Raw genomic sequence first — 13,223 nt, 5'->3', positions numbered from 1 at the left:
AGAGTGTGTACAGAGAAAAGAGAAGAGGTCCCAGGACAGAGGCTTTATTACAGGCTCTGATAAGATCTCCACCTTTGGAATCCACGCAATATTCTAAGTGTGTTTTTTCTTCTTCAAATAAACCCGTTCTGTAGTGTTAAATAATACGTAATACGTTTAAAAAACAAAATTCAACTCCATGGCATTTTTAATGATTTTCAATATACTGATCATCCTTTGATTTCTATCGCAGGTTTTAGGCCGCGTGCATGCTGCCTGCTCGCGGGCGCGAGACGTAGCGCCACAGCGTTGCATTTGCTTGTAGCAGAGGCCATTCCTGGGCTGTAAAAACAAGCTGTTGCGTGCGGTGGGGCGTGTCAGGGGGCGTGTCGGGGGCGTGTCGGGGGCATGTGTCAGGGGGCGTGTCAGTGACGTGACGGCCTTGACGTCACATCCGCATCTTCAGACGGCCTTGGTGCCACCCCCATCAGCCCACGGAGAGGGAGAGGCCGGCGGAGGATGCAGGTAGGTTTGGGACACACACCTGTATAAGCAACTGCACAGATCCAGGAAGACTCACATTTTTTCCCGCCTGTGCAGTTGCTTGTATCAGCAGCTAAGCCCCGCCACGAGGGAGGCTTTGATTGCCCCGACTCAACAGGCCCAGGACAGCAGTCCTGGCTGTTCCCCCCTGTTGGCAGCCCTGATTACAGACTATCCGGAGCAAGACGTTGTGTGGAGTGTGCATTTGGTATTATGAGTGCAAAATGGAGAATACTTTTAAAAGCTATTGAAACGTCGGTGCCAAATGCACAAGAAATTGTGTCGTGTGTGGCTTCACTAGAATATAGTTATTGATTTGGAAGGCACAACCGATGGGTCAGCGATGGACTGTGTGCTTATAGTTGCTACCCAGCTTCAAAGATGTAGGGGAAGTAGTTCACCTGGGACCAGGGCCAAATCCATTGATGATACTTTCAAAGGTTATTTTAATGCAGAAGGAGCCGTCCCATGGCAAAATCGTGTTTAATAATTGTTAATAACAAATAAAAGTTCTACATTTGAACTATTGCTTCAGTATTTAATATTAATAAAGTTTAAAATGTTTGAGATTATATGGTCTTTCTTTTTTCTTTGTGAAATGTTGCTGTATACTCTTTCTAAATGAGATTAAAACCATACACAATTGGTTTGAACAGTAAAACATTTTTTTATTAACCAACTTTATAGAACATGCAAAACTATAACTAACAAATATTAGAAACGGTCCAACAGGGAAACAAAGCACAGGCAGAAATGTACAACAATACAATTTTTATTAATCCTTTCCGTGAAAAAATTTAACGGCATTTAAAACAGCAGCAGTTATTTCCTGACGCACTGTTAACTTGGCAACTTCATTCAGTTGCTTAATGTATGGCAAGAGACTTCTTAAAAAGTCCCACTCTCCGTCATTAGGGCCATGGAGCACATTGTACTTAATTTGCATCTTTTGGGCCTCTATTGACACAAGTTCCTTTTTTAGTTCGCTTGCTGGCCTAGAATGTTTGGGGATAGGTTCTTGTGAGGTTGATGCCTCACGTATTGACTCGTCTTCAAGGGTGACGTCCCCAGCTGCCTCTTGACTGGATCCTGTAGGCTCCAAGGTTGACACTGTCCTGCCAGGCATCATCTGGTCCGCCAGGAAAAGCATGGGTTTATAAAATGGCCATGCAGAATTAAGATCACAGGTGCTTGGACCTGCATCTCAAGAGCAGGGAACAAGCTGTTTCTTGTTCCCCTTATGAATCTCTTAAAGCTGCAGTTCAGGCAATATCCTGCATGTGTTTTTTTTTTAATAAATCAGTTCTGTAGTAAGAAAAAATACTTTTAGCATTTTCTGTTTTTAAAAAAACAACTTTGAAAGACCAATTTTCTTGTATTCTATTTTAACAAGCATTTGCTAAGGCACTGCCCCTTCATGTCCTGTCACAAGCCCTGGCACACCCCTTTGTCAGCCCTGCCCTCCCTCTAGCACATGTCAGTGCAGGAGTGCTCATGAATATTCATGAGGTTCCACTGACGGACTGAAGCAGAATATAAACAGATCCCTTCACTAATTATGTCACCAAATTTCACCGATCAATACATGGAGAACGAATTGACCTGCAGCTATACAGTTCTTTAGGTAATTAGAGATTGCCCACATGAAACTATTGAAGTAAAAAAAAAAAAAAAAAGACTGAACTGCAGCTTTAATTCTTCCACTTGCCTTTAGCAAGGTCGCCTAAAAAAATAAAAAATATAAATTAACATCAAATTCTCAGTTCATTGACAATGCAACAGTTTTTTTAAGCGAAAGATCTATCCGTTTTCACAATGAAACCCTTCAACAATATCATCCTATAAATCAATTATTCTGATATTACATGTGAAGATTGAGTTAATGTGTGTGGCTCAGGCTATATGAAGACAGACTAGCATCACCTCCATTTTGGCGCAGTAGCCATTTTGAGTGTTTAAATGTATGTATGTTTGTATATGATCTGTGAATGATTGAAATCCTGCAGGGTATCGCTTCTAGATGTAACACGCCCTTGTGTAATTCCTACGAGTCATGAAAGAAATTGAAATTACATTCATAAGAGGTTTTTCCTGCCTTAGATATTTCTGCTGACCTTAGGTTCTGTTATCTGACAGATAGAGTAACACACAGGGCTGGACGGGGATACTCCTTCAACGTTAAGGGGCCCACATTGCTGCAATATATAGGATAAGAATATAGCATATGCAGCATATTTATGTATCAATATGTATTTTTGTATAAGTCATCATATTGTTTTTATCTCTAAGCCAGCCCCCTTAAAGGGCGTATTACTCATTTTGAAATGTATAAAAATGTGACACCAAGCAATATGTTTTCAGAGGCATGAGTTCATTTTTTAATTCTCTCTCATGTACCTTGGTGTAGATAAACTCACGTTGATACTTTGAACCCTTGACTCATTGATTTTATTTCTACGCTTTCATATACATACAGTATATACCAATGTTTATGCACGTTTGCAAGAATTAAGCAATTAAAATCTTCAACTACTGTAGATCATGTAATATAGTATTCTGCAGTTGCATAAATACTCATTTTAAAGCTATTGTTCTAGCATAATGCAATAAAAACATTCAACAAGTACATGCAATGGATAAGTCAATATATAATTACATAAATAGTCAATTTCATTCAACAGATCAAACATTATTCAAATACATACACATTTCATAAAATTATTAAATAAATTAACTTACATGTAATAGACAAGATTTCTGAAATTTCCTTCCATATTTTGTAACGTAAATTTTGATCATGATAATATTTTGGGGGGGGGTCCATAGTGGCTCCCTTTTAAAAACTTCAGAAATCAAAGTTTCAAATGTGGAATAATTCATTCTATTATATTAATCAGCCAGCTAAGCTCACTACCACAACATGGGAAAAAAGTTATATGGGCAGTTCCAAAGGCAGAATAAATGCTGCTTTGCTCTGATTGGTATGTATGTATGTATGTCTTTATTTATATAGCGCCATTAACGTACATAGCGTTTCACAGTAACATACGTGACAATCATAAATAATATAAATAACACATAAAGGGTAGAAGTGCTTCAGACATAAAAGTTACATTTAGAAAATGGAGTCCCTGCTCCGAAGAGTTTACAATGTAAATTGTTGGTAGGAAGAACGTACAGAGACAGTAGGAGGGCGTTCTGGTAAGTGCTTCTGCAAGGGGCCAAGTTTAATGTATGAGGTGTTAATTATCAGCCATGGAACTACTCACTCATGCTTCCTTAAGCAAGTGTGTTTTAAGGTGGGTCTGAAAGGTGGATAGAGAGGGTGCTAGTCGGGTATTGAGGGGAAGGGCATTCCAGGGGTGTGGGGCAGTCAGTGAGAAAGGTTTAAGGCGGGAGGGGGCTTTAGATAGAGAAGGGGGTAGAGAGAAAACATCCTTGAGCAGAACGCAAGAGTCGAGATGGTGCATAGCGAGAAATTAGGGCCGAGATGTAAGGAGGGGCAGAAGAGTGTAAAGCTTTAAAAGTGAGCAGGAGAATTGAGTGTGAGATACAGGATTTGACCCTAGGTTCCTAGCGATCATGTGACAGTGTATTGCAGGGACGATGCAACCACACGTGGGTTTCTGAATTGGCTCGTGTAAGAGATGTGTGCAGAGGTACCTTTAGCAAAACATATATAAAAACAACAAAATAACAAACCCCTATCCCTTTGTAAGGGCTAACATACTTAACCAGACCCTATCTGCAGCACTGGAGGGATATTCCCATTACCAGCCTATCACCCCAAAATCTCAGGAAGTACCTTAAGCAGGTAGCCCTCCATGTCAGTCTCTGTCAGGTTCCTGTGTCCTCTGTGTCCAGGAAATATAGGTGTCTGGGTGTTTTGATCTCAGCACAGCCTTTGTACTCAAGACAGTGTCTGTGTGACTAAGGAATCTCTTTCCCGTTTCTCCCATCAGGATTTTCTAAAAGTCCTAATGAGCCAGGTGAGTCTGGTTGATTGCCTGTGTGCAATTAACCAGCACACTGCTGGATTTAGAGGCAGTTTCTCTCAAACAGTGATACATCCCTGTTATAGCCTGTTTATTTAGCATCACAATTATGACTAGGGTTGCCGGTGGCTTCTCCAAAAATACTGGACACAATGGTGAAAGGTGCGACGTGCTCTGTGGCACCTCTCTACGCTTCATGCTGTTTCCTTCTCTCCTTGGCCCCACCCCTAGACTCCTGACACCTCTTGATTGGCTGCATTAGGCTGAGCTCATACTGTGTGCGGTGGCACTTTGGCACGTTCGTGCCAAGTACAAATTGCAGGATCCCTTAGAGCCGACACTAGTGTGCGCGCGATGGCGCAACCGCGATTTGAAAAGACAGAAAAATGTGTCTTTTCAAGCGGCGGCCGCATCACGTGAGCAGTTCAGCCAATCATGGCAAACGAGCTCCGTGATGTCAAAGACGCCCCCCAGCGCCTGCAACACTAAGTGCAGAGATCGCTTGAGCATCGTGAAAGCGCCACGCCATGCGTGTGCACGCGCTCAAGCACACACTATGATCTCAGCCTTAGGCTGAGGTCCCGTTGCACGCGTCCGCACGGCTGGCTTGCTTGCCGGCGGCGCGTGCAACTCGCTGTACCGCGATCTGCGGTCTACAGGCTGCTTTTCTTGGAGCGGGGGGGGGGCGTGGCCAAACGGGTCGGGGGGGGCGCGGCCATGACGGGAGGGGGCGCGGCCATGACGGAGGGGGGCGGGGTCCAAAACAAAGCAGGGCTCACAGCACTGCAGCAGCTCCACACACTAGCACACAATAGCTGGCTTGCCATTCGTTGAAGGGAGCCAGTCTATGATTGGCCCCTTCGCGTACCATGTGACGCGTTGCAGCAAGAGAACACCATTCTCTCGTGTCTCCTGCTGGCTACCGCGTCACAGCATGTAGCACGTTAGAAGTGAGGAGGGACTGGGACCGGATCGTGAGTTCAAACAGGAATGGTAAGTTGAGCTCACGTCGCCGCCCGCGCACACGGGCGCAGCGGGTCCCAGCCCTTACTCAGCAGCAGTCAATCAGAATAGAGGAAGCTGGCCAGCTCCCAAGTAATAGCACTGCTCTCACCCTGCTCAGTGAAATCCTGTGGCCCCTCAAGACGGTCAGGTCACTAAGTCCAGAGAGGTAATACCGGACACATACTGTACATGTCCAGTATTACCTCTAATTTTTTACTGGACGCAGTGTCCACTACAAAATAATACAGCCTCTTTTCAGCATATGTAAACAAACAGAAAAATAAGTCTTGAGCAGGACTTTGCCCTTTTCCCAACAAAGGATATTTAAAGTCCAGAGTAACAATAAATCAAAAAAATATCTCAGGAAAGACAGATCTAACAGCAGCAGTTTTTCCTCCAGAGTTGCAGTGTGTCTTACTGGTTCAGACAGCCTGTATGTGTGAGCAGCCTGGGTTTTTAAAGTGACAGAGAAGCCCAATGGTACATCCAATATGACAAAAATACACAGTAAAATACTTATGTATTCTCTTGAAAAAGGGTCATTTAGTTTAACCCTTTGGCCAAAGCATTGTAAGCCTGTGAGCCACGACAAGGCAGACCCAGTTCGCAGGTCCTAACACTACCAGATAAAAAACTAATACACCTCTAATAGGATTAAAATTCTAATTTACCTCTATTTGGAGGAAGAAAGACCAACATTGGATCTATATCCAGTAAAATGAAAAGGACTTGCTGACTTGGGCGGTTGGAAGGGGCGGGCTTAAAACCTGGGAAGGAGGAGCCACTAACCTCCAACAGCTGAGACAGCTGAAAATAAGTTAACAAACAACACACAGAACCCCAGCAAGCTCTTTTTGGGAACCCATGAGCCCCCACAAATATATATGTATATAAGTGTCAAAAAGGAGAGCTATTGAGCGTGGCAAATGTATACAACAAGCGGCAGAGAAGCTCAATGCTACATCTAATATGACAAAAATACACAGTAAAATACTTATATATTCTCTGTGTGTTGTTTGGGTTTTTAAAGTCCCTGAATGAGGCAGCTGGGACCTGACCAATTAAGCCAACCTTTTCCCAGCTGAAATGTAACACGGTAACTGCTGGACTGCAGAGCTACACATAGGTCTGCCAGGCATAGGGCTGGGGTTTTCTATTCACTCTGTCACATTCCTCCCCTGTTTGTGTTTGGCTGGCGCCACGCACGACTGAAGCCCGACCATCCACCCCTTCTCTAGGGAACAAATCAGCGTTTTCCTTTCCAAGTCTGTGCTGAATCTAAAACGAGAAGGGTTGGAGGGCCATATACCACCTGGTCAATCTAGTATTTAAGTGTAACCTAGCGGAAATCCCCCAAAATCTATTTATATTGTTAACAACTTAAAGCCGACCCAATTCTGCACTAAATATTAATAATAACCTTTTTTTCTGCAGCACGGATGTTTAATTATATACGCTAACAATGTATAATTGTCCCAGTGTGGCTATTATCAAAAATATTCAATTCCTACTTGATATGCACTAACACTGATAATAAATACACATAACTCTGTTATAAGCTAAACGGTATCAATTAGGTTTGCGACACACGTAATGTGTCAAACACCACTGCGGACAACAGACTATGCGTCACATGCAAGAAGTCACGGAACAACCTTTTTACATATAGTACAGCGCACTCATTCTTAGTACAACAATTTTGCCGCACAATACAAAATCTGCAGGCCACAATGTAACTGCGTGAGCTAGCAGTCTGAAACTGACCGCGCACGGAGACGGAATGCGACATGTGGTCACGGCCGTTTTGCCATGACCAAGTCCCGACAGCGTTAAGCCACCGCTGACCCTCTGCCGTCGGCTGCTTCTGGAAGGTCATTTTAGGGGAGGGGGATAACTTTAGGGGTTTAGTGGTTAGGGTTGGGGGATAACTTTAGGGGTTTTGTTGTTAGGGGAGGGGGATAACTTTAGGGGTTCAGCAACTAGGGTAGTGGGATAACTTTAGGGGTTTAGCAGTTATGGTAGGGGGATAACTTCAGAGGTTTAGTGGTTAGGGTAGCGGGATAACTTTTGGGGTTTAGTGGTTAGGGTACAGGGATAACTTTCGGGGTTTAGTGGTTAGGGAGGCGAGATAACTTTAAGGGTTTAGTGGTTAGGGTACGGGGATAACTTTAGCCGTTTAGTGATTAGGGTAGGGGGATAACTTTAGGGTGGTTAAGGTAGGGGGATAACTTTAGGGGGGGTTTTCTCTGCAGACAGCCCAGCTAAGTGAGTTACTGGGTCTGAATACAGAGAAATGCTAAAACACAAATTACAGTACTGGCTTGCTGACGAACTGTATGGGGAACATGCTACAATCTAACATGGGGAATAAAAGTGCTTTTCTTTATTATACAATACCCGGTCACCAAACATACACTTCCCCCTTCCAGACATCACACAGGGATTAGCTCTTTTCTGATGGGGTTACACCGAACATTACATACATTCCGGCAAAATGAGCCTCACAGGCGGTCATTCCACACGGTATTGGGGCTGCCAGCCGGGCTTCACCTTTATTATGTAAGGCCGGCTACCCCTGCTGTCACATTGCTTAATTGGGGTGTAGCTGCCTTTAATTAAGGGATGTGATCTAAATGAGGTATCAGTTCATTGTAGAGCGTGGATGGGCAACTCCAGTCCTCAAGGGCCACCAACAGAAATCCCTGCTTCAGCACAGGTGGCTCAATCAGTGGCTCAGTCAATGACTTTAGTCTTCAAGGTACCACAAACATTTCAGGTTTGAAAGTTATCCCTGCTTCAGCACAGTTGGCTCAATCAGTGGTTCAGTCGAAGACTGATCTTCGAGTGAGCCACTGATTGAGCCACCTGTGCTGAAGCAGGGATATCCTGAAAATCTGACCTGTTGGGGCCCTTGAGGACTGGGGTTGCCGCCCCTGTTGTCGAGCCTGGGAAAAGTTGCTGCGTGCGGCTCTTCAAAAGGAGGACACAATACCCATAAATCATGTTATCTGGTAACTCTTCTGAACACAACAATTATAAAGCAGTACGCTTGGCCTGCGTACTGGGAGACGCCTGGGGTGTTTTCCCAGGGAATATAAAATGTACGCCCTTCCCCATCCGTATTGTGATACCCTCTTACTGTACAAGGTCGGCTCCGACACGAGATCCTCTCTTTGATATCGGACAATGAGTTCCTTCTCCGTGTCCACAGAGCTACAGAAAATCAGAGGTGACCTTCAGGGAAGATCTTACACCCCAGATCAGTTTCTCAATGTCTCATCGTTTCCTCAGTCCATTGTCATATTAATTTGTAGTGAGAAACGGAGTTCTCTGTGTCAGTGCTCAAGTTTCATATGACAATATCCTTAAAAAGGAAGAACTTGTAATGAACAGGAACCATGTAGGTTTACGTGAGTGCCACTGTGTTGGTGTGTATGTATGGAAACTCAGAGGTGAGGAGTCAATAGTACATGTGTCCTGGGGATAGACAAGAATAGAATGTATATGAACACACTATTTTGTCAAAAGTCCTGGACTTACTCCCTAGAGTCACGCACTTCTAATACACAGTCTCCAAATAAAGAAAGAATACAGGCGTACTCGCAGCAGGTATGATCTGCAAGCTGTCCAATTAGTCCACGTGCATCACGCTGAGGAGATGTGTAGGCAAAGCAATCCAGACGAGGAAAAAAACAGAGCACTGTGAGAACAAGGGAAGGGTGGGGGGTGGGGGCTACGAACCTTGCATTGATAAAAAAAAATCCTTTATTGATCCAGCGACATCAGGAGAAAATACATGTACAGCTCGGACGCGTGTCGCGCAACAGCGCTTTGTCAACAAGTTTCTTACCACCCCACAAACATACACATTAATATAGTATGTCATCCCAGTCCACCCGGAAGTGACCAAGCGCCGAATTTGGCGCAAAAAATCTAAGCAACTATACCATATAGCAGTGATTCCCAACCAATGTTCCGTGGAACCCGGGGGCTCCTTGAAGCAGTCTCAGGGGTTCCTCCTATGGACCACAGACCCCCCCCCCTCGCCCTGTGGGTGTTTTTTTTGGGTATGTTTTTTGTAGGGTGGATTGAGAGAGAGTGGGGTAATTGACGTAAGGTAGGGGGGAGTGAGAGAAGAGAGGGGCAGGAGGGAGTGAGTGAGGAAAAGAGGGAGTAAGAGTGAGACACAAGGGATAAATACATGCGAGGTGGGAGGGGGGAGAGTTAGTGAGATGGAGGGGAGAGAAATACATGGGTAGAGGGTGGGAAATAGAGGTGGCTGGTGAGGTATGAAATGTTGTGACTGACCCCGGTCGAACCTAATATGTGTCAGCCAGATAGGGGTTCCCGAGATTTTTCGAAATACTTCAAGGGTTCCTCCAAACAAAAAAGGTTGGGAATCACTGTCATAGAGTAATGCTACTTCAAACCATAGAGTTGGCATAGTGCCACCTAACGGGTGGAGATGGATGACACGCTCATGATTTTTAATATTAAAATTAAACGTTTATTTAAAACAAACAAGATAGAAAGAAAAATCATATATCTTAAGAAATGGAGCATTATATATGTATAAATATAAATATATCTGTCAACATCAGGTGTCGAATAACCCTTGAATATAATTGATCAATTCTGTACCTATATCCATGGACTAATTCTATGTACGTAATACATTCTCCAGTATATAACAATATCGGTTAAATGGGTCAGATTTGTAGTGTCCATAGCAGAATTGATTGGCATGGACACCTTGGGTATACAGACAAGATTAATATATTTATATAGAACCAATAAACTATATAATCTGACCCCCACTCGATATTGTGACATTATCACTCTATAGTTGTCCAGTATGCATACTAGTAATACTAATCAACACACATATGATATAGATCTATATTTGTGGACATAAAAATATGTAACTAATTTATAAATACAAATCTAACATTTTCTGGAGAATACTAAGAGAAGTGCAATGGGAATAATTAGATAAACTCTACATATTGTCACGTGAGAAAATGTTGAAGTTCCCAATCGGTATTCATACCCTTGGGTGTCAGTGCTCAAGCTTCATATGACAATATCCTTAGAAACGTCATATTAAGCCTTATGGTGACATTTTTTTTTTTTTTTTTTTTTTATAACTTTGATTTTATTAGTGAAATTTTACATACATGGTAACACAACCCAATGGCATCAATATCATCACCTCTTTTTTAACCTTATTCCATACAGCTGACACACCAGACACACGGGACAAACAGGGAGACGTGACCATAGGGTAAGAAAGGGAAAGGAAGGGCGGGGGGAGCGGAGGGTGGGGGGTGCGCAGAGGTATCGGTAGCCGTGGCTCCCCAGGAGATCAAGTTGTTGATGTATGCCTATATTTGTCTCCAGGTGTCTATTATCTTCTTGAGCGCTCCCTCTTGATACGTCTCGCGCCTTTAAGGTTCCCACCCACTCTGTCGTCTTGCTGTCTCTATGTGGTCATGGATCCATTTGGTCACCGGAGAACGCATTTTTTAACTATCATTGCAATATTGTGGTACTATCTACTCCCGGGATGTCCGTCTGCGCCAGCCAAGGGTCCCAGACTTTTAGAAAATTGGAGCCGGTGTCGTTAACCAGACTTGTCAACTGTTCTATCCGGCAAACAAACCAAATTCTGTTCCTGATCTTGGGAATAATTGGAATATCTGGTTGCTTCCATAATGCTGCAATCTCGCACCTGGTGGCAGTTGCCAAATGTGTGATCAACTTGTGTGAAGCGTTCGAGAGCCCCCCGACCCGGCTGCCCAACAGGAACAGCCACGGGTCCAGGGGGATCTCCACATCCAGCAATCGTTGCAGCCAATCTCTAATTTCCGCCCAAATCGGAGCCACCCTCGTGCAAGACCACAGCATGTGGCATAGGTCCGCTCTGTCTCCACACTGTTTGGGGCAGAGTGGAGAGTAGCCTTTGACAAATTTGGATAATTTAGTGGGGGTATAGTACCACCGCATCAGGACTTTGTATGTGTTCTCCTTTAACGTGGTACAGATAGATCTTTTAGCTGCTGCCTGCAGAATCCTGTCCCAGTCTTCGTCCTCTAATGTCTCCCCTAAGTCGGCTTCCCACTGTCTCATGTAACTAAGTCTGGGATTGTCATCCGTCTCTGGACAGACTACTTCCCTGTACATCCTAGAGGTTAGTCCCCTTGTGTCCGCTCCTCTTGAACAGAGCTGCTCAAAATTTGTTCTCCGAGGCCGAATAGGGGCTTCGTTATAAAAAGCCCTGATCTGGAGGTATCTAAAGAATTCTGCATTAGGGATGTCCTTCTCCTCTTTGATATGATCAAAGGTTTTAATATATAATCTACCTTCCAGATCGTTTAGACGGAGATACCCTGCACGGATCCAATTTGAGAAATTAGAACTATCCATGCTGGGAGCAAAGTCTGGGTTCCCCCAAATGGGGGTCATCAAAGAGTTCGGAGTTGTGAGAAGACATTTGAATTTGACCGCCTCCCAAATTTTCAAGGAACTGACCATGGCCTGTAGCGGCGTCCGCATTGTGGACCTACTCTTTTTGGTCAGCCAAATTAGGTTTTGTATTTCGATAGGTGCGCAGCATTCCTTTTCTAACGCTACCCACCTTCGAAGGTTCGGATCTGCATGCCACTGTAGAATCTGGCTCAGTTGGGCTGCTTCGTAATAGGCGAACAAGCATGGCACCCCCAACCCTCCTCTCGAGGTCGGCCTCCTCAAGATTTCTTTTTTAATTCGTTCAAAATTTGTTCTCCGAGGCCGAATAGGGGCTTCGTTATAAAAAGCCCTGATCTGGAGGTATCTAAAGAATTCTGCGTTAGGGATGTCCTTCTCCTCTTTGATATGATCAAAGGTTTTAATATATAATCTACCTTCCAGATCGTTTAGACGGAGATACCCTGCACGGATCCAATTTGAGAAATTAGAACTATCCATGCCGGGAGCAAAGTCTGGGTTCCCCCAAATGGGGGTCATCAAAGAGTTCGGAGTTGTGAGAAGACATTTGAATTTGACCGCCTCCCAAATTTTCAAGGAACTGACCATGGCCTGTAGCGGCGTCCGCATTGTGGACCTACTCTTTTTGGTCAGCCAAATTAGGTTTTGTATTTCGATAGAAAAGGAATGCTGCGCACCTAACGCTACCCACCTTCGAAGGTTCGGATCTGCGTGCCACTGTAGAATCTGGCTCAGCTGGGCTGCTTCGTAATAGGCGAACAAGCATGGCACCCCCAACCCTCCTCTCGAGGTCGGCCTCCTCAAGATTTCTCTTTTAATTCGTGGGCCTTTTTTATCCCAGATAAACTTCGTTATTAAAGACTGTAACGCGAGGATGTCATCTTTTATCAGGGGGATCAGGAGGGCCTGGAAAAGGTATAGCATCCGTGGGAGGAGATTAATTTTCACACTATGAATGCGACCTATCCACGAGATGCCACACTCCGCCCATCTCCTGAGATCCTCTCGCAGAGTCTTAAACAACCTGGGGTAATTTGTTTTGTATAAAGCTTTGTATTCCTTCGTGATATAAACCCCTAAATATTTAATCATAGAGGGTTGCCATTTAAAGTTGAAATTTAGTCCAATTAGTTTTTCCACAGGTTTAGGTAAATTTATGTTGAGGGCTTCTGATTTGGCCTGATTAATTTTGAACCCTGAAATTTGTTTAAAGGT

This window comes from Ascaphus truei, chromosome 10 (assembly GCF_040206685.1).
Source record: "Ascaphus truei isolate aAscTru1 chromosome 10, aAscTru1.hap1, whole genome shotgun sequence".
Taxonomy (NCBI): Eukaryota; Metazoa; Chordata; class Amphibia; order Anura; family Ascaphidae; genus Ascaphus; species Ascaphus truei.
This window is presented reverse-complemented; position numbering follows the sequence as displayed.